We start from the raw sequence: 18,394 nt of genomic DNA, 5'->3' as shown, positions 1-18,394 counted from the left end.
TATGGGTTGGTGATCTGAACCAAGGTTTCACTCATGTGGAGGATGATGAATGATGGAACGAGATCTCAAGGCTTGGAATGATTATCTTCATATGGTTTGCCTGTGGATAGATCAGATCTACTGACGCATGATTATTATTATGATCTGGGTATGTTTTGATGTCTGATATAGCTGCAGAGTTATAAGTTAGAATTTGCAGATCTGTACGCGGGTTGGCTTTGGTAAAAGAGCGTATACACGCAGGTTGGGTTCATCCAAGTAGCGTATACTATGTGAAGTATGATATTTGAAGATGAAGTTGGATCTGGTTGTTGTTATGTTGTCTAGTTGTTGTTGACAGGGTTACAGTGATTCAGAATTGGGTGTTTCAGTGATTGATGATGCAGGTTGTTCTACAATGATGATTGTTTCATGGATCCAGTATGAAAATGTATGAAACGTGGTCCCGGGAAGATCGTAGGGTTGGCACCTGCGTACTAGTAAATGGATCGGCTAGTACAAGAGCTATGAAGGTTGTAGCCTTCTGTAGGGTTGGTACCTACGTACTAGTAAATGGATCGGCTAGTACAAGAGCTATGAGGGTTGTAGCCCTCTGCAGGTTGCAGCCTGCGTGCTGGTAAATGACTGCACCAGTGCATTGTAAAAGAAGTTTCTTATTAAAGAAGAAAGAGACGAATTGCAGCAGGTGGTTTTCACCCACATTGGGTTTCCACCTTATATCATGGTGTTCATGTGTGTGGCTCTTGTGTGATGTTCTGTTCTGTTATTCTACACCCGTTTACTGTTAATATGCTTAATAATGATCTGATGCATTTATTGAAGATTAAGCTAACTGAATTATAAGATCTCTGGATATACGCGAGTTTCATTAATCACAGTAGCGTGTACACGCTGGTTCACCTAACTGAAGTAGCGTATATGTTTCTGAGCATTGAAAAGTTTGATTGATCTGATAATACTGATTCACCCCCCCCTCTCAGTATTATTTCCAACATTGCAGATTTGAAGGGGATTTCTTGTTTGAAGCCAGATCTAGGCCCTGGAGGGTAAGATCTGGCCTCAGAATCAGCTCTTGCAGGGGTATTTATTTCAGATCTGGAAAAATTTTGTGGGGTTTTCATCAGGAAAATCTGAAGTAGGACGATTTAAAATTTTTATTAAAATTTTCAGAAAATTTCTTCAAGGGTTTTTGGGGCACCGGTCTGCTACCTGCGTTTTCAGTTTCTGCTGCTGCCTGGGGTTTCATTGCTGCAGAAAAATTTCGAATTTTTTTTTTTAGGCCCACAACGTTTTTGCTGCTGCCATACCCTCTGCGTTTTCTGCTCTTAACCCTCATCAAAACCTCAGCTCATCATTTGCATTTCTCCCTAAACCTTCTCTGTCACTCAACCCCGCGATTCCTCTCGTCCCCATTTCTGCCTCTTTCACGCTGCCTTATTTCTCTTCGCCGTCACCGTCCAGCTCCACGCAGTCAAGTTCCGCTTCACCCTCACTCTCCTGCGGCTCCCTCTGGCAACCTGAGTCTTCTCCCGCGAGCCCGCAGCTCCCTTCAGCAAATCCGCATCCATCCTTTATGCTGTCTTTCTTTCAACTTTCCCTCATCTCCGTGGTTTTTCCGTTGCCATGACTACATCCACTAATCCGCAGCCAAACCTGCAAGGGAAAACACGTTAGATATCTGCTTCAAACTCCTCACGCAGCCTGAGCCTCATCGCAGCCTCATCCTCTCCACACCCAAGCAATTTCTTTCCCATCCCCACGCAACCTTCTCTGCCTGCGTCCGCCCTCCTGTGGCTCCTTACTGTGTGCATCTATACCTCATCTTCCTCCACGCAGCAATCTCTCACACAGTCTCTCCCTTCCGCCAGACCTGCAAACCATTCTCTTGTCTACGGTGGTAGGGTTAGATAGGGTCTCTTAGTTTCCTTTTTTTATGAATGTTCGATTCTGGATTTTTTCTCTTCCTTTTTTTTTAGTCTTGATTTGTTTTTTTTTGGATTTGATTTTTTTCATTTTTGTTTCCTTAAGTTAGGGTCAAGTAGGTTTCGATTTTACTTTATTTCTCTCTTATAGTTTAGATTTAATTTATTTTTGAGATTAGATTTTGCTGTGGTCTTTTATGTTTATTTTTTGACTTCACCTCATTTCACTTTTTATTTTTATTTTTCATTAGGCTTAGTTTGTCATTTTCCTTTGATAATTCGATTTTCATTTTCATCTTGTTTGTTTTGATTTTTCTTTAAAAGCAATTTTGAAAGGTTAAAAAAAAGAAAAAGATTTTAACTATTCCTCTGATTCTTTTCATTTTCAAATTTCATTTTTATTTTTTATTTTGATTTTGATTTTTCTTTTCTAAAAAAAAAATTAGCTTAGCACATTTAAAAGTAATCAAGTTAAATTTAAAATTTCTTCTTGTGCTAAAGTAAAAAATCTAAAGGAGAATTTTGCGGTATCAATGTTTTACTTCTCTATAGTTAAAAGCGCTTAAATGTTTATATAAAAATTAACTATTGGAGAGTGGCAAGTCTTCCTGGATTTGGTTCTCTAAGCATACATCTTTTAGTTCTGGGATCAAAATTGGTGAATTGTTAAATTTCGTGGTTGATTAAGATTCTTGTATCTTTTGAAATTTAATTCATCGTGCATCTAGTAAGATTGATCGTTATTGCTTGGATCCTTTAATGCTTGTTACATGTTAGATATTTTGCAAATATTTTCAAGCAATCGTCAATTTTTCAGCAACAGCAACAAACCAATTACTTGATTTGCATTTCATCTAGCGAGATCATTAACTCCATAAGGCACTGGTATTAATCATTCAAGGTCTAATCAATCTTAAGTCTTGCTAAGCCTTGATCAAGTATTCGATTGCCTCGCTGTGTCTCCCAAACCGGTTGATTCCCAGCTGGTTCTCCTTTATCCCATTTCTCCATAGGGTCTACCCCCCTTAGCTTGCTGTAGGGAGACAGCTTAATCAGAGAGATCGGGGATCAGGGTGACAGCCCCCGATCTGAGCGTTGTCGCGGTATTTAGACATTCTGTGCAACAACACTACCTATCCCAATAATCTCATCCTTCCTTCTTGCCCTCGTAGAACTTGCTTCTTTAATGGATTCCAAAGCAACTACCATTTCAGTAGTGACTTCATCAGGGCAACTTTGACAACATCCCACACCATTCCCAGGAATTCTAGCTAGGTGGTATTTCAGCCTGTTTATGCCTGCATGCATTGTGGCATTGCAATAATTGCACTTGATATTGTGGTCATTGCCAGGAATGATTCGTTGACCATCTGCCCATGCCGGATCACGAGATTGTATGAAACCCTTTGGTGGCATGTTTTTTTTTTTTTTTTTGGTTTTAATTTTTTTTTTTTTTAATTTGCAAATTGGCTGAGAAACTTAGCCACAGGTAGCCCCAAACAAAAAAAATTTGCAAACATAAGAAAAAAAATGAATACATGGAAAACATTCTAACTAGGTTTATGAAGCCTACTTGAAGCTTAGTGTGATCCGATGAAGCCTCCTTTAGCCTCCTCCAACAACTCCTTCACGCTCCTTTAGCTTCACTCTCAACACTCACACAAATTAGCCAAACACTCAAATGACAAGTGAATGAGAAATGGAAGGGAGAGAGGTGCTTATAAAGTTTTTTTTCCCTCCAATTTCCCTTTTCCTCCACCTCATTTCCAAAAAAGAAAAAAAATAATCTATTTATTTATTTATTTATTTTTGTTTCCGAATTTTTTGATAGTTTGTGGGTTTTCATGCCTGCAGGGTCTTATACGGGTCGGATGCGGGTTTCATGGGCTACCCGCGGGTTTGATGCAGGTAGCCGGGTCTTATATAAAACTCGCCGGGTCCAGGTCTAGACCGCGGGTTCTATGCAGGTGACCCAGCCTAGGCATAGACCTGCCCTTACCCGCAGGTTTAATCCGGGTGGTGCTTCACTGGAAAATACGCCCAAGAATAGTAAAAATGCAAGTAAATAGTAAGATACAACAATCTGATCCAAACTTGCATGAAATAGGGGGGCTAATCCCCCTAGGGTCAAAATTGGAAAACACCCTAAACAAGATGAAACTTTTTGTAGCACTTAGGGTAGCTTAAATCATTTTCAAATGTTAATAATATGCACTTAAAACATTTCAGAAATGAAACTAGGGCTATAAAGGGTACGAAACAACCTCTTCCACAAAACCCTAGGCAAGGAGCCTTTCTAGTCCTTGAGAAGATATTGCTATAGCAATTTTTCAGAATTGTGGAGGTACCTTCACACCCTCAAATGATGTTAGATAAACCTTGAAAACATAAAACAAGAGGGCTGTTTTTTCTTAGGTCGCTCTAGATTATTAATATGGCACATCCCAAGAAAATTGTCCAGATAAAAAAATATAATATGTGAACTTTTTTCTAGACAATAAATGAAATATTTTCAATAGTTTACTTTTTATTTTGACACTTAGATATTTTTATTTTTCTATTTTTATGGAGGTGGGTCCCTATCCCACAAACAAGGGGATCTGATACACCAATCTGGTGTCTGGCTTGGTTGTGACCTTATAAATAAATAAAACACGAGAACTTGAATTTTGTAAAAAATGGGTTGTTGTTGTATTAGGGCTTAAGTGCCTTATTTCCACTGGGGCAATTAGAGTCAAGATGAATGCCCCTCTTAAGTTGGTTGCTCAATGCTTATGGATTAGGGCAAAGAGGTAGAATCATAGAAGTTAAATTACCTCTTTGTCTAATCAAGACAAGTAATGAAACCAAGCCCTACTACAAAGGATCTTCCAAGGGGAAAGTCTTCAAATATAAGTTCAACTGTGGAATGAAATAAAATCAAATCCCTTGTTGAATAACCTCTAGGGTATGGCCCAACAGGAGAATTAATGCTTACCTCACACCATCAAAGAAAAAGTGAGAGATTTACCTAGACTTCTCCCTCTAAGTGACAAAGTTGCCCTTCAAATGGATCAATCTTGATAGCCTTGTAGTAGTCTTGAATTAATAAAATTTCTTTTGAAAAAATATGTGGAATAGATAAGAAAAAGAGACTTCAAAGTTGACACCAAAACTTCATGAAAATATTACATTATGGCAAAAATGATCTCAACAATTCACAACGATTCGGGAGGAAAGTGAGCTCTCTATTTTTAGATAAGGCTCTCAACATCTCTCCCTCTTTTGTTCCATAGAAAATGCCTAAGATACCTTAAAAAAGATTGAACTGTCATCCAAAATAAACATGGAGACTAAGTCAGTACAAAGTTTAACTTTACATTGCTTGAAACTTTCATAAGGGAGGTGATGTGATTCTCCAAAGGGGGCAGTACCTTCAAAACAGGTCCAACAAAACCTTAAATAATGTTTATTAACCTTCAAAATATGCCTCAAATGAAGGCCCATGCCCCTACCACAACTCAAGGAATTTCCATGAAACATTAGAATAAGATAGGATAGGATAAGATAATTTTATTAATGTCCAACGAGTGGCCATAAAGCAAAGTGACGTCAAACATAAAAGGAGGGATGATTTGGCTTGAGTGTGCAGTGTTTCTTTTGAAATTGACTTGAAATGAGTTGAAATAAATTTTAGATGCTTTCCAAGTGAGGAGGAGGTACAATGTTCCCCTCTTATTGTTCACTTGATTCGACTTTATGACCTTCAACGACTACATAAAGGCAGACGACTTCTTCATTTGCTCCAAACTTTGTTTGCTTTTGTGATTTAAGGCTTAATTTGCTTTCTTTTCTCTTCGATATTGGTCCATGGGAATGTTCTTCACTTGATGTGACCCTTGCTTTGCTCATAAGATGTGCCACGTTGCAGGTCACAATTTCATTTGGAGTTTGCAATTTATTGTGTCATAAAAAAGTGGAAAAATATTAAAATACATCAAAAAAAACTTCTTGTTTTATAGATAGGATTAATTGTGTTTTCAGAAGTTTTTTATTATAATCTCTTTCGTGAATGCCATTCAAATTTTCCCATTTTTGTATTTATTATTTGGTATATCCCATCGGCATAATTTTCATCCTTGGTTGAACCATGAAAGATGGATGCCAATACGTTAGGCATAAATCATGTAGTATCTATTGAACAGGAAAGCCATTAAATGCAATTAAATGGAAGTTGTGGAATTGTGATGGAAATGTGATGACGATTCTGATTACTATAATATTTTGATTTACTATACAATTGCATTCTTAAGAAATGGTATGAAATCACACTAACTTTTGTATTTCTGGATTAGGTTGGCGTGGATCTGCAAGTTGTGCATTTAACTGATGAGTACTGGAAGAATGTGGTATATTTTTTCATCTAATTGGCATATATAAATTGTGAATTTGCTTAACATGCCTTTAATTGTGTGGATCTGGAAGACTTCCAATGCATTGATTGGATCTGATACACTAAGGCATGCAAAATTCAGTTGGATTTCATTTCTTACTGCATATCTGTTTTTTTTCCTTTTTTTAGAAGAATGGTTGTATTTATAGTAGCAAAATTGGTTGGCATACTAATACATCCGAATCACATTTTTTTCAAAGAAAAGTCTCGACACATTCAAAATAACATCTTCACCATCTTTAGTTTTACTTACTATACCAAAATGCTAAGTTACCAGGATTTGGATCCGGATATGGATACGGATCCACCAGTTTTTTGAAAAGCTAGGATCCGGATACGGCAAGTACAAAAAATATAAAATATTTTGTAATTTTTAAAAGTTAAATTTATATAAAAAATAAAATAAAAACATATATTATTTTTTAAATATATAGTTTTTATATATAGTACCTATAAAAATATATATTAGATAGATAATATCAGAATTAATATATTATTTATAAATATTAATTAAATTTGTATAAAAAAAATTATAACTTCTGTTTAAAATTTTAAATATAAAACTTCTATATAATACTTTTAAAATAATTATTAATTTCAGGTGAAAAAAAATAATTATTAATTTAATAATATTAAAATTAATGTATCATAATATTGAAACGTTAATTACTACTTATTATATTTAAATTAAATGAACTTACTTTATAGAACTTACTTTATGAAACTTTTAAAATAAACATATAATTTAATTAGAATATCCAAACGTCCACATCTTATAATCTTGAAATAAAGTTTATAATATGGTCAATTGCATGTTTATAATCTTGAAATTAATGAACTCCCTTGTTAATTATTCGCGCGGCTGATTTTTCCAATATTGTTATTCATCCGCTCACATTTTCATTCTGGAATTCTGCGCTGACATATAATTTGACGTCAAACCATTTTACGCGCGGCTGATTTTTCCAATATCGTTATTCATCCGATGACATTTTCATTCTAGAATTCTGCGCTGAGATATAATTTGGAAATATGTGCTGACGTCAAACCATTTTACACAAAAAAATGTTGGGTGGGGCAGATCTTTGTGGATCCGGATCCAAATCCGTCTCTGATCCGGGGATCCGCGGATCCAGCCACTGGGCTTGATGGATCCGGTAACATAGCCAAAATGCTATTCCTTATTACCCCTATATGGGTATGTTCTGACATAGACACCTAGTAACAAACATATTTTTGAAATACATATAATACTAAAAATATAACTAACTCAAGAAAGTTTGAGATTAGTATTCTGTAATGTCCTCTTTTAATTAATTGCCCAAGGGAGGACAAAGTAGCTTATCCAACCTGTAGACTATAGTCATTTATAACTGGGGAAATCCGTTATTCAATGCTAGTGGGGTAACATTGGGTAAATTGGGGTAATTGGAGGAAAACTTGTGAAAGAAACCAAATTTGGGGCAAAATGGAGGGAAACTTGTTAGCGCCTTGTTGTCGCTCAGGTTGTACAGGCACAATGAGACAACTACTCAGGTTGGGGTCTGTCATTCTGATCCCTGACCTATCCGTTCTAGCTGTCTCCCAACAGCAGGACATGTTGGCAACCAACGAGTCCAAGAGACACGATTGAATGGCCTAGCCACTTGGTTGATTTAGCAAGCCTTTAGAGATTGAATTAAATTTACTTATGAAACTAGTGCCTTATGGAGTCAACTTGCTTTATATCGATTATGGACCAAATGACTGGATGAACAACCACTGCTTGAATGCTTAACTATCCTATATGCTATGCAAATCCTAAGACTTAGGTGTGATGCAAGGATCTTGGTTACTTTTAATTAAATGCCTATTCTAGGTGTATCCTTCCTCTTAACTATTTTGAAGCTAGTCTCTAGAGTAGGTTGTGAGAAAGAGGCCAAGGGGAAGCAAGTAGAGACTTGATTAACGATACTTCTCCTTAGGTACTAACCACCCAGTGCCTCTAGCGCTGCAGAGACCGTGGCTTTGACGACTGCAAGGTCACTGTGTTAACCACTAAAGAGGTGCTAGATGAGAAAGGTGACCCTATTCTCTATCAACCAAGCTTATGCTTGGAGGTAAGTTATTAAGTGCAAGACTAGCTCTTAGGATGAGATGCAAGATTATTGAGTGGTTTTTGAGTTAGGATTGTTAATGTTAAGTACTTTAGTTATGATTGATCTTAAATTATGACAATAAGTACTTATCAATGGAAATTAAGAGACAATATTTAACCACAAGAGAATGTGCCAATTTAACAAGTGCCAACAAGATACAATAGATATCCACGAAACAATATAAATCACCAATATGCTCAAGATAAAATTATCATCCACAAGAAGATATTAATCATGAAACAATGATGACAAGTAAATGAGAAATAGAGCACTTATCCAATATGTTATTCAAAATGAGGATCCAATGAAAATTAATTCAATAAAGAGACAATGCCTTTTAGAAGATGATGCCAATATTGTGATTAGATTCCTTATTGCTATCAAGAGATGCCAATGACAATTATGCTTAGATCAATATGTAAGAGACACCAATATCCAATAGAATCTTAGATTTACTTAGGCAACCATTCAATTGGATTATGAGATTTAGGTGCTTTAGAGAGTGAGCTTATAAGTGCAAACTTGAAATTTATACAACTTACAAGAAAAAATCAAAGTGTTAGTGTCTTCTTAGCAACAAGATACTTCATCAATTGTCAAATGCTTTAGCAACTTAATATAAACAATGCGTTTCCATAATGAGCGATTATTATCACTAGATCTTGAAACCATAAAATTCCTTTTGTCGCTTGAGATTATGACAGCAGTATGTTACTTGTGTTTTAGAGCATTTTTAGGTGCAAAATGAGATGCATATGCTTGCCAAATGCAAGTGAAGCAATCCACTACTAAAAACACTTTTCCAAGACCAAATTTATGAATGAGTTAGCTCTCTTATGATGTATATGACACTGATATATCAGATTTATGATGCAGAGATAACAGTCACCTAAACTTATGAATTTATGTCAAATGAATAATGCCCAATTTGTCCAATAGTTAGTTACGAAACTTAGGAAACTTTTTGATGTTTTTAGTGCATTCAAGCTATATTTTTTTTTACCACTGTTATGAATTTATATTCTTGCTGTAGCAAACAATGAGGAAAGAAGGTTTAGAGATCAAACCCTTGGGCCTTAGGCCTAGAAGAAGCCTGCCCAATTTGCCCAAAATTTTCCCAGTAGCTATGATACTTGTAAGGACAAAAACTTTGCCAAATTCTCTGCAAAACACACCAATTGTTAGCTCAGAAAATTTAATGATCAAATCAGAGATGGAAGAGGGCAAATGAGGCAAGGCTAGGGCCACGGGAGAGGGCCTAGAGGGGGCCGCAAAGGCCTAATAGGCCTGCGGCTAAGGTCAAGGATCAAAGGAGGCCACAACATGCCTTCTAAAGGTTGTGGCCAAGGGAGAAGGCCTCACAAGAGGCTGCCGCAAGCCCTAGAGGGGCTGCGGCCTAGGAGAAAGTCCCTTTGGGACTGCGGCAAAGGGCTAGAAGCCCTTAGAGCTTGATGGCAGGGGTAAGGAGAGGGAGCCAAAGGGAAAAAGGAGGGAGACGAAGGGATAAGGAGGTAGGGAAAGAGTGTCGATGGGGAGGGAAGGCTTGCGACAGATGTTGTAGGGCTGGCTGAGTGGAGGGAAGGCTAGCGGATGAGGGAAGAGGAGGGATGGAGGGCTAGAAGGAGGCCGTAAGCCCTGCGGCTAGGCCTAAAGGCCTAAAAAGGTTGATGGGGCCCATGACAAGGAAGAAGAGGCCAGATTTGGCCTGCGTCTAGGCCTAGAAGGGTAGATGGCGAGGATAGAGGGTTACACTGGGCCTGGAGGACCTAAAAAAAATTTGCAAACCTTCGCCAAAATGTGAATTAGCTTCAGAACTTCAAATTTGTCCAATTTCCTACAAAATGTCTTGATGTTGGCCTTGCAAAAAAATCTAGACGCTAGATCTTACCCTCAAGGGCCTAGATTTAGCTCCAACCCAACAAATCTTTTTGAATCTCAGCTGCACAAATGAAAATATAAGTGCCCAAAACTCCAGTCTATACAAAATTGAAAAATAAATTCCCAAACCGCAACTAGTTGCAAAACAAGGGCTAGAAAAATTATTTACAAAAAATACAATGCTTGAAAAGATTTTTGAAGGATAATTTTTATAGCAATGACAATGGCTTGATGTATTTCGAAAGATGGATGTTAACTACAACCTTCACAAAGTAAGAAAATCACATAAATTTTCTGAAGCCTAAACAAGGTCGACCTGTGCCTACAGTCTGTGAACTTGGAGCCCAAGGGCCGTATATATTTCTTAAGAAAAGATTGTTAGACTATACAATGAATCAAATCACCTAAGATAAGCCCAAAACGTACCAATAGAATGTTCCTATCATCTACAAATGAAATAACAATTCATATAATATTGAAGCACAATATAGGAAAGCACATACCCAACGCGTACCACAGATCAATGAGACAAAGACACCATGAAATGAACCCCAAAGTCTTTTATTATGAATTTCAAACGTTCCCAACAGATGAGTGGCTTCACACTAGCCTTACAAAATCACATTTAGACCAGAGTCACTATCATTGTGTCTTGAGAAGCAAATGGCTTCTAATTTATAGATAAATCCTCAAGTGGAAAATAACGGTTAGTTGGCTTGATCCCCATCAAAATAATCTCGACCGTTGATAAATACTTGATCAACTTTTAATCTTTGCCATCGAAAATACTTATTTTTGAGGAATTTTCGGATTTCTCATTAAAACCATTTTTTATTAATCCAAAAATAATTATTTTATATTAATTTCCTCAAAAATTGGACTTTGACCTAACCGCCAAGGTCCAAGGGCTTAATTTTCCTTAAAAAAACCATTTTTGCTTTGGTGGGAGATCTCCAAAAATTTACTTCTTCATGAACCACGAATGTTTTGGTCATTTTCCACCTGGAGAAATTAATTTATTTAATTTAATTTTTTTGACTTTAAATTAATTAATTTTCTGGCTTAGGATTTAATTTTTGTTTTTGCCAGAAAAATTAATTAATTCACACAAAAGGGGATTAATTATTTTTCCACTCTCAAATACTTTAGCCATGGTGTTTGATTGTTAGAGACCATGCACTAAAATATTTTTTAAATCAGATAATTACACATTCAACCCTCAAAGGGGGAATACCCGTTCGTTATAGACCTTCAAATATTACCCAATTCCACGACACAATATGATCTAGTAGATCAAGCAATATGTAATAAAATAATTTAGCCAAATAGCTTAAATTATTCCCAAATCACTTTTACAATAGACTCGACTAAGAACACTAGGACTCACCTAAGACTTCGACAATAAATTTCACCCTAGATTTGGGGTTAAAGCTGAAGGGAAAAACTCCGCCGATTATCTGTGTTTAGAAATACACATAATTCGGTGAGACGAAAGACCTCCTAGGATGAAATTCGTCACCAAGCTCATAGGCTTACTTAGATAGTTACATAATTAAACGTTCATACTAGCATCATTTACATTACAATTTGCAGAAATTGGGTTTATAATGACATAAGAATTGGCTGGCTGATGATTTTGAACATTGCAAAATTTTTGTCCAACTGCTTCCTTGGACTTGTAACAAAATAGGTGCAACACCCCTCAAATTAAAATTAGGACTGAAGAGAAGAGACCCAAAAGGTATTTATAAAAAGGAGAAAGGATAATCATTTATTGATCATCGATTGTTGAACTTTCTGATTTGTGAGATGAGGCTCTTGAGGTTTTTAAGACTCCTTTCTTTCTGATTGGTTTTGGTGGTGAAAGATTCCATTATAGCTAATCCCCTTCTCTCTACTATGTTTAGCTTAATTTTTTGAGGCATCTATCATCTGCTTTTGCCAATAAAGGGAGAACTTCTAAGGATTGGCTTGTTTGGGCAATGCTACCCATCGCTAGTTGGTGACACCCATAGGAGAATTTTTTTCTCCTAGATCGTCTTCCGCCGGCAGCCAACAACCCCTTGCAGCCCCCAGATAGCTCGATGTGCCACCATCTCCGCTACCTGAGCCAACCATTATGTGTCCTCGCCCATTCTGTCATGATCGTATGTTTGAAGGTGGGCCTTTCAATCTCAAAGGTATGGCTTTTCATTATGTAATTGGGTATTTTTTTTTTTACATATCATTGACATATTTGGACATGGATTAGTGGCAGGATTCGGCAGAAAGAACGGGCTTGGTCTATACTCTTGTCCTCTTGTCCAACTTGGTTGTTAGTCTTATATCCTAGTCCTGTGGGATCTCCTCTACTGGCTACTAGCTTTAGGAGTGTCACTTCATGGGAAACCTCGATTTTGGTTGCGTGGTCTTGCTTCCCGACACCACATATATCAACCCCCTCCGCTCATTATAACCCCTTTTCGCATATTTCCCATTTGGGTCCACAAGGAGTTAGCCTCCCCTCCCCTTCTCCACACTTTGAGTCGGGCCTGGAACGATGCCCCAGAGGTTGATGAAGCATAATTTGGCCACTCTCAACAAGATGTTGGAAAAAGTAACTATGTTCGGTCTTCAATAATGTACTTGAGTCATTATGTAATGTACTTGTCAAAAGAATAAAGAAAAGATTTTTTATTGTTGTAACAATGACTTATTAAAGCATGGGTTTCATGCTTGGGTCATCATTATATTAGTCAAAGTCCCCATTGTGGACTCTTAGGATTAATATTGAGTTTATAGAGTCATTGTACATTCGAAGAGACCCTTCTTGGGCTTTTAGATCATGTAAAAAGGTTTTGTATCAAGCAAAATATGAATTATGTGTCCTCCACATCATGTCGGCCTAGAGACCCTAATTCGACCCACTAGAAGGCTATATAAAGAAGGAAGTCGAAGTCATTTGGAAGCATCACTCTCACAACAATTTGATATCTTTTGGGAAGTGTTGGGGATGCGAAGTCTGCTGCCGGAAGGAGGAAAGAAGTGTGAGTTTGGGGGAGTCTCTAGAGAAGAGAAAAATCGAAGTTTTGGCACCTCTCTCTCTTTGTTTCGTGGTCTGGTTTAGGAGATTGAAGTCTCCTAAGGTTTTGCTGCTACCGGAAGTTGCATGCTGCTGGGATCTGCTGCATAGTCGAAGTTGTTGGAAAGAGGTCGAAGATCTTGGAGGCTGACATGGTGTGGAGGGAAAGTTTGGTCTTGGTCTAGGGTGAAGAGTCTCAAATAATACTATTGAAAGGAAGAATTACTTTGACTGGGTTTTCCCCTCGAGGGGGGTTTTGCCCTGGCATGTGCCTATATCTTATGTCTCTTGTTTTGTGATCTTCATGTATGTATAATTGCTTGATGAAAGATAAGATAATAAAGAAGTAAAAGAAGCCAACACACTCACAAGTAATTATCAAGATCGGAGAATCAAACCCTAATATAATATCTTTGATTTTCCAACATGGTATCGGAGCTAAGGTCAAGAGAAGTTGAAGATCACTTTGTTGGCATGGATTCTCCCTCTATGGTGAACTACATAAGATCGGGTTTCAAATCTGCTGGAAGATGGATCAAGAAGATTATCTACTACCTATTCAACAAAGTCAAGAGTCATGGATTCTTGGCTGCCCTTATAGGATCTCTTACTGATGATAATGCATGGATCATTGATAGTGGAGCATCGAGACATATGACAGGTGAAAGTAGGCAACTTCACACACTATCAAAGGAACCATCCTCCCATGCAGTGGAATTGGGTGACAACAAAAGCTATGCTGTTAGAGGCCTGGGATCTACATCATTAAAGCTGGATAATGGATCGAAGCTGCATCTCAACAACATTCTCTATGTTCTAGGTTTGAAAAAGAACTTACTTTCTATTTCTTGTTTAGAAGATAAAGGGGAAAGAATTGCTTTTGTTGATGGAAAAGTATTGGTTTAGGGTAAGAACTCTAGTATTGACAAAGCTAGGGTTATTGGAGTTCGAGAAGGAAGTCTTTACCGGATGATCACTCCATCTCCTCAAGCCCTTGTTCATATGGAAATAAGTCCCATTGAACTATGGCATCGAAGGTATGGCCATCTTCATTATAGGGTCATCCCTACTCTTAGTCAATTGGTTAATGACATTCCTGATATGAAGCTGGATCATGAAGGTATATGTAAGGGATGCTCTTTGGGGAAGCATACTAGAAATCCATTTCATCATAGTGAATCTAGATCTAAAGAAATATTAGATCTCATCCATTCTGATGTGTGCGGGCCCATGTCTGACAAGACACTTGGAGGTCATCTCTACTATGTAACATTCATTGATGATCATTCAAGAAAGACATGGATCTATCTACTCAAAACTAAAGATGAAGTATTTGAGAAGTTCAAGGAGTTTAGGGCCGAGGTGGAAACCCTAACCGAAAAGAAGATAAAGACTCTAAGGTCTGACAATGGTGGGGAATACACCTCTAAAGAGTTAATTGCATATTGTAAGGATGCAGGTATTAAGAGGGAGCTCATTGTTCCCTACCATTCTGAGCAAAATGGATTGGCCGAAAGAAAGAATAGGTCAATTGAAGAAGGCATTAGACTGCCGTGTATGTTCAAAATAGAAGTCCTCATAAGAGTCTTGATAATACTACACCCGAAGAAGTATTTACAGGAAAGAAGCTGAGTGTGGATCATTTCCGCATATTTGGAAGTCTAGCATATGTCCATGTTCCGAAGGACAAGCGAAAGAAGTTGGACTCGACAAGTATCAAGGGAATATTCGTTGGTTATAGTCTCTCCTCAAAAGCTTATAGAATCTACATAAAGGAGGGAAGATACATTGAAGTAAGTAGTGATGTCATATTTGATGAGAATCAAGCTTACAAGAAATCAAAGGATATTCCTATTGATTTTGATGACGAAGAAGTTCCCGTATTTGAAGAAGATGAAGTTCATGAGAACTCTACTCCAAATGATGAAGAAGAAGGACCAAGTGAGCCTATTCAATCAGTGGTTATCCCAACCACAAGGAAAAGGCCATATTGGTTGAGATCTACATTAGAAGATGTTGAAGGACATGAAGTTGCGAAAGGGTCCTCCAGGGAAAGTAAGAAACCGAAAAGGTATTCTGGTTATGTTGCATATATGACAAAGTTGATTGAAGCCGAGGCATCTACATTTTAGGAAGCTGAGCATGAAGAGGTTTGGAAGAAAGCTATGTAGGAAGAATATCAATCCATCATGAAGAATGGGGTTTGGGAAATCGTTCCTAGACCTAGTGACAAATCGGTTGTCACATTGAAGTGGATTTATAAGATCAAACATGTTATTGATGGAAGTATAGACAAGTACAAGGCAAGGTTCGTTGCAAGGGGTTTCTCTCAAAAGGAAGGCATTGACTATGAAGAAACATTTGCACCTACTGCTAGGTACACTACCATTAGATCTTTGGTTTCACTAGCTGCTACAATGGGGTGGAATATCCATCAAATGGATGTTAAGACCGCATTTCTAAATGGAACCATTAATGAGGAAGTGTACGTAGAACAACCTGAAGGATTTGAAGTGAATAACAGGGACTCTCATGTTTGCAGACTCAAGAAGGCTCTATATGGCTTGAAGCACGCACCTAGGCCATGGTATGCAAGAATGGATGCATATCTTCTCAGGATTGGGTTCATCAAGAGTACTGTTGATCCGAATCTATATATCAAGGTCGTGAATAATGAGTCAGCCATTATTCTACTATATGGGGATGATCTATTCATCATTGGTGTAGAACGAAGGATTCAAGAATGCAAGAAGATGTTGGCAGCGAAATTTGAGATGAAGGATCTAGGACTGATGTACTACTGCCTGTTGAATTTGGCTAGCATTGGATATGCTCTAGCTCCGAAATTTTGTGAAGGGGCTAGAACACATGAGATCTCTAGAACCCAGAAATAGTTTGGAGCAATTCCACCGGGATGAGGAGTTTTTAAAATAATTAATATTTTTAATGGGTTCCTAAGTCTAAACTTAGCAAAATAAAAATATATTAATGTGTATTAATAAAAATATGGGTGAGAAGGTTCTAAGTGACGAGGATCAATCCTGTTTTAATCTTAGTCGTTGATTCGAGATTAGATCACGACCGTTGATTCATCAACATAAAAAGTATAAGAGGAGGCTTGAGGGTCAGTTGGAGATACACTAAGGAGATCAAAGAGTTCGATTTTTCTGGGGGCGTGGTTTGTTGAGAAAATCGAGCTAGTGGTCTGAGTTGCAGTGAGGGGTAGTTCGACAAGGGAACTTCAGTTTGAGGCCGAAGAATACATAGCAGAGAGGCAGAGCAGTGTTGGGAGAGACAACACAGTCCCATGAAGGGCGACGTAGAGGCTGACGCAGGTGATGCAGAGGCCGTAAGGGGTTGACGCAGGACCTTGGAGGCAGTGCTGGGGAGATTCTATGGGGCAGAGAGGGAGCAGTTCAACAAATCAATTTTCTGAGCAAGGGAGGCTCACTATGGGTGTGACGCAGCTCCTAGAGGAGGTGACGCAGTTCCATGCAGAGCTTGGAGCAACCATCGCTACTTAGCACTGGGAACAACCGGGTCATCTTTGGGGTTTGATCATCCAGTTGCTGAATTTGCCAGAATATCTGTCTCCGGATAGAGGTATTTCTGCCAGGAGTTTTCTCTATTGGGTAAGCCATATTTGGCACCTTAGTTGTATTCAAGAATCTGCTTAATAATACAAACCCTCTATATGCTGCACTGGTTTTCCTGAATTGGGTTGTTCTGGGGATGATTGTCCAAAAATAACGGTGTCCCTTGTGTGATTGTCTCAGTTTATTTCAGTTCATGATCTATATGTATGTGTTGGCTGCAATTGTGTTTTACATCGATATTTATGTAATTAAATAACTTGTTAATGCAAAGAACAAGTAGGAGATGTTAAACCAGTAATTGCAGTAGGGGTTTCTGATGTTGGATTTAGAAATTTTCACATGGTATTAGAGCAATTGCAAATCATAGGCGACTGAAGTCACCAACCAAGAAGTCCGGAGAATTTGCAGCAAAAAAGCAGTTGTCCCGAGTGACAATGTTGTTTCAAAGTCAGAGATGCAGAAGCAGGAATGACGTAGTGCAGAGAAAGTGACGCAGAGGTTCACGCAGTGCCTGTGTCAGCACTCTGAGCCAGGTGGAGGTGACACAGTAGCTGGGAGGAGCCCATGCAGTAGCTGCGTCAGCCGTCAAGAATAGTGCAGAGGCAGAGGGGGGCAGATCAGGCTGATGGAGAGCCACATCATCTTTCTGAGCCTCGAAGGATTGACGCAGTTGGCCAAGAGGAGTTGATCCAGCCCACACAGTGATTGCGTAGAGCCTGAAGGACTCAGATTCTTCAAGTTGCCGGGGCTAAGGAAGCTGAGCAGATTTTCGATTTGAGGAGCTGGTGGGACGCTGTTTCTATTGGTGCAGAACAATGTCTAAGGAGACTGAACCAAGGTAGAGGGAATCACTGCCTTGATATATTTCTAGCCAAGAAATCTAAAATCCAGGTTGCAGCAACAAAGGAGGATTGGAGAGGAGCGATTCGACAGTTGGCCGAAAGATTTCCGAGAGGGAGATCAAGACTCAAAGGGAGTCTAGAGAGGAGCTGTTCCTTAGAGGGTTTCTTGCACCCAAGGAATCCAGATCCAAGTCTTGCTCGATTGACACTAGGAGAGGGAGAAGAGAACCAATCCTATTTTTTAGCAGAGATGGCAATGAATGGTTTGAGGGATCAGAACATATTGGATGGAGCATCCAATTTTGTCATCTGGAAGGCTAGGATCCTGGCAATCCTAGACAAACATCGCATCAAGGACTATGCCTTGAAGATTGTTGCTGAACCGGTCGATGTTGATCCATTGAAATAATACGATGCCCAGTATAAGGCCAAGTGCATGATCGTAGATAGGGTCAAAGATCATGCAGTAACACACATTGCTGAGAAGAACACAACAAGGGAGATGTGGGAGACCCTGACCACCTT

The 18,394-nt window shown here is 38.4% G+C and overlaps 1 protein-coding gene across 1 annotated transcript in view; it reads left to right on the top strand.

Annotated features, from left to right (window-relative positions):
- The window catches only part of LOC149153392 (uncharacterized), a 309,398-nt gene that overhangs the window by 10,503 nt on the left and 280,501 nt on the right, over positions 1-18,394 (top strand). Inside the window, exon 2 of the mRNA XM_089438778.1 lies at positions 6,257-6,310. The gene's annotated coding sequence lies outside the window, so the exon portion shown is untranslated. The remainder of the gene's footprint in view (positions 1-6,256; positions 6,311-18,394) is intronic.

Source organism: Pinus tabuliformis, chromosome 9 (assembly GCF_031772625.1).
Source record: "Pinus tabuliformis cultivar Carrire ecotype Pingquan chromosome 9, CPIR1, whole genome shotgun sequence".
Taxonomy (NCBI): domain Eukaryota; kingdom Viridiplantae; phylum Streptophyta; class Pinopsida; order Pinales; family Pinaceae; genus Pinus; species Pinus tabuliformis.
This window is presented reverse-complemented; position numbering and strand designations above follow the sequence as displayed.